We start from the raw sequence: 4,895 nt of genomic DNA, 5'->3' as shown, positions 1-4,895 counted from the left end.
CGCTCATCATGGACCACACTATATTAGGTAACGTGATGCTTAACGGTGACACACAACTCGATAGGGTCTGGAATGACCAGGAAACAAATATCTGGACACTTCTTTGAGGGAGTTTCTAAGTTGGGAGTTTGGAGGTAGATCTAGTTCTGCAGAGCCATCAATCCTCTGGCTAAATTCCTGGATGGAATAAAATGTGAAAAGCAAGTTGAGAACTGGCATCCATCTCTCTTTTTATGTGACTCTCAAGGCTATGTGATTGGGGGCATCAACCTCCTGATTCCATGATGCTTTGACATGACCTTAAACTGCAAGCCAAATAAACTGTCCAACCTTAAGTTGCTTTTGTCATTTTTTGTCAGAATGATGAGAAAATTAACGAAGACAAGTAATTCAATAGCATCCTAAATTTACTAATAAAAACCATATAGGCCACCATAGAGGCCACATCACATTTAAATGGAGTAAAATTCTGAAGACACATTTTCACATTGCTGTCACATGAATAATTACAATGCTTGATGGCAACGATGGGAAATACTGCAAATTGTGGGTGGCTATAAACTCAAGCTGATAACCCAGGTTTAGAAAATTATAACACATGGAATAAGTATTTTTTTCTAACACAGGTGATGAGACACACTTAGAATTTTCAGCATTGCATATTCCCATTGGCCTTGGCAAAGAAGCAGCAGGTGGCAAGTGAGCTTCTGGACTTCAGACCACAAGGAAGCAAGCACTGGTGGGTGAATCTCAGAAAGGCAAGGCCCCCTTACCTGCAGTTTGTGGCACATGCCTTTAATCCCAGCACCCTGGAGGCAGAGGCAGAAGGATCTCTGTGGGTTCGAGGCCAGCCTGGTCTACAGGTAGAGTGCCAGGATATGCTCCAAAGATACACACAAGAACCCTGTCTAGAGAAATAAAAAGAAAAAAAAGAGAGGAAGGAAGGAAGGAAGGAAGGAAGGAAGGAGGGAGGGAAGGAAGGAAGGAAGGAAGGAAGGAAGGAAGGAAGGAAGGAAGGAAGCATAGTAAACCCCAATGCCTTCAGGTTTAGAATATGTCTTAATAACGCTATGGCTTTACATGTCTGCCACTATCTTTTTTCCCTGGTAACTAGCATGGTGTGAATGGGTGGGAGGGACCCCCACTGCCTTTAATCTATGATGATTATCTCATTGAAATATCTCATTCCACTGGATATTTTCACCTATGGATTATTATAAAAAATGATTTCCTCTTAAGCTCTACTGTTTAATTGAAGAAACAATTTTATAAAATGGTAGTGTTAATTTAAATACAATTTAATGACTAAGGGTTTTTAACAAGTGTACTAAGGGATTAACATAGTGGTTAGTTTAGAGGGAAAATTAATACAAGTAAAGGCGAGAAGACGTGAAGGCCCCACCCTGATAAAGCAGGGGCTGCAAAGGACAGAAAATAAGAACAAGGAAGTGTAACAGATCTGGGACTTAGGTGTTTCTCCTTAGGAGCCACATAGAAAAAATTGAGTTCCAGAGGCTAGGCTTGCTCAAGTTCTTTGAGTCTTAGTGTTAGGAGATGTGCTCACAGGTTTAAAGTTAATCATAGTTAAACCAAAGCTTTAAATAATGACTTAAGGTCAGGTACAGATATTTTTGTTAATGGCTTTGAAGTAGGACATCTTGGGGAAATAATGGAGAGTTTAGAAAGACACAATTTCAATAGTTTGAAAATGCACACATTGAGGTCAGGAAAGAAATGTAATGGCTGCCTGGCTGCTGCTAATCATGTAGCTTTCTTACTAGGATGGGTTGTGATCAAAGATAAGGAGTAATTCCTGTGCACATGTCTACCCTCAGCCTCCTGATGTGCCTTATATAAAAAACTGTTGATGAATAGGTATTACCCCAAGGACTTAAAGTAGAAATGACTGATATTTTTCATTTATATTCTTTTAAGTTTTTTAATGAGATTACCTTTTGAGATTAATAAAACAATGGTTGATCCTTTCTTTGTAAAAAAAAGAAATGCAGCCTGATGGTAAAAGAACTGGCTGAGAAAAATACCTTGCTTGCTTCCACTTTGTTAATCTAAAATAAATATTTGACATGAATGTGTGTGGTTTCTTGGGGACAATTGGTTTTTTACCTGTAATTGTAAAAAGTTTAATCATGTAAGGAAAATGAGAAACATGTTGCTTTTACCTGTATTCATTACAATTATTCATGTGAAAATTAGAATGTAACCATGTTTTAATTTGTATATTCCTTGAAAGATTTTTCTGGGATATGTATGTTGAAAAGGAAAAATATAGAAAGAGAGATGATAGAGAGACACTAAAGGTGTGTGTGTGTGTGTGTGTGTGTGTGTGTGTGTGTGTGTGTGTGTGTGGTGTGTATTTCCCTCTCACACTAAGCCCAGAGCATTAAGTTTTCCCCCACTCTCCATCCCTGGTGTATTAAGTTAACTCCCTCAGAAAAGTCAACTGAGTGATTAGTCCACTGATACAGGGGCTCAAAATCAATTCCTGTGCTGCTAAAGACTATTCCATACAACAGCAGTATATTCAACCAAAAATGTATTTACTTCCTCTGAAATGAAGGAAATAAGAATTTAAACAAAAACCAAGTTCATTGACATCAATAGCAATAAACAATTTGACCCAATATAAAATATTAAGGGTTCCTACCATGATTTTAAGATTTCTGCATTTGTTTTCTGATCATATCTAAGACTATTGAATTTCTTTTTTGTTTTTCCACTTGTCCTTTTCAATATTTTATATGTTTCTGAGGGAAAATGAACCCTGTGTTTGTGTCTGGATAGTTGCATCATATGAGGGACTTACATAGTTACTGAGATTAATCGATTCCATGAGTTCATAGATAGTAGGAGTCTACAGAAGGTGAGTATGATTCATAGAAGAATTTTGTGGAAATTTCAGCATTATCTGTAATAATGTGAAACAATAATTCTACCACTCCTTCAAGCCAAGAGAGAAGATTGCTGCCAACGTGAGGCCATGAGTTGAGGCTAGCCTGGGCTACCCTGTGAGACCCATGCAAGTCAAAACATAAAAAAACCACACTACCACCACTGACAACACCAAAAAACATCTTTGAGAACTAAGAATGTCTAATTGTAGCAGTTGAAACAAAAAAAATGGCATTGGAATTGCCATTGGTCTTAGTTAGCCTCCAGAGCCTGACAGGGAAATCAAGTTTGTACTGACCTGGAAACTTTGTTCCTACTGGATAACTTTCATAGTGTAGGAAACCTTTTTTTACACTAATGAGAAAAAAGTAATCAGTAATCATACCCAGATATGACACTGTGAAGAATGACTGACCTAGACATGCCCATTGGTGTGATAGTGATGCAACAACATAGGAATAACCAAACACTTTCTGATTGAATTTCATTCCTGAATCACAAGCTGAAATGCATGCCTACAACAATTATTAAGCTAAGAAACCCCTAGCAAGACAGGTCGTATGGCCTAGTAAAAAACGTATTGTTTTAACTCTGCCAAATGAACAGAGTATTAAACTAATTCCTAACAACTTGCTGTATGAATACATTAATGCCTCTCTCAATCCTCATTGGAAAAACTCCTATTTGCAGTAGATAATGACTAAAACAGAAATACATGACTGTCCAGGTGAGGAGAGTAAGAGACGGCATGATGCTTATTCCTAAACGGGATGTCTCTATCACATCCCATACTCAAAAGACTTGGGTATCATTGCAGAAAACAATGTGGAAAGATGCTAAATACTAGAGTTTGTAGATAACTATAGATAAATGGTATCTAATGCTCACAACAGGAGAGGTAGACATGTGAACTTACACTCATTGTAACAACATGCACAAGATTTGTGCAAGTCCAAGCCAGAACTAATCACTTCGTACAAAATGGATGTGGACTCTAAATTCTACCATAGCTATGGAGCTGCTGGCAACTGTTAGCTGTTGGGATGAGGTGAGGCAAGTTTTCTCTAAGACCTTAATCCCTGGGATTCAGATCATAGTCCTGTGGAAGGTCATGCATGCAAGAATATTTGGTCAGCATCCATTGGTCCTGTTTGTAAAGTCCAGAAAGTAAGGTGGGTAGAGAAGGGAACGTGGCTTTGGGAAGAATTGAAGGAGGGCTGAACGTGATTAAAACACCTTCCACAAATCTCTCAGAGAACTAACATAAAAATGTAAAAATCGAAATTGCTATTGGCTAAAACCATGGCATTTCCTGAGCTGACCTGAGAAAAGACTGACTTTTTGATGTTATTACTTGTTTTTACTTAAAATTTTGTCTTAAGTTTGCAGATAGATGTCTATTTACATTTCACATACAAGATACACAGACCACCTGTAGTGTGGAAAGACATGTTGCCTCTGCTTCAACCAATAATCTTAGCCAATAGTTGGAAAAATTATTTCCGTCTAGTACTGAAGTATGTGTGTGACTATGTTCAGTCTCATTCCTAATGACATGGTCATGGTCCAGAGTTTCGAAGCTCCTACATGACAGTCACACCAAGTCATCATCTAGTAAATAAGCCCCAAACCACAAGTATTCATCCACCAATTTTATGACTTTCCATCTATCAAAAGAAACACAAATTCAGCACTGTGACCTTTAATTCTTTGCCATTCCTCTATATATCCCACTAAGACTCTGTCATTAGAAGCTATCTCCTTATGCAAGAGTATAGGGCCCTTTGTTTTATCAAGCAAGTTAACTCTCCTATGCAGTGTCCTTTATATTAGTTCTCAATACCACATTATTAGGCAATCCAAAGCTGTGGATCATAAGCATATTTACATTCAGAGACAGGTGCTTCCACACATTTTGCCCCTTCATCCTCATCAGTAAAAAGAAATCTGCTCCAAGGAACCTTTTTCCCTGCTGTATATAAAGG

Source organism: Cricetulus griseus, unplaced genomic scaffold (genome assembly GCF_003668045.3).
Source record: "Cricetulus griseus strain 17A/GY unplaced genomic scaffold, alternate assembly CriGri-PICRH-1.0 unplaced_scaffold_14, whole genome shotgun sequence".
Classification (NCBI taxonomy): Eukaryota; Metazoa; Chordata; class Mammalia; order Rodentia; family Cricetidae; genus Cricetulus; species Cricetulus griseus.
This window is presented reverse-complemented; position numbering follows the sequence as displayed.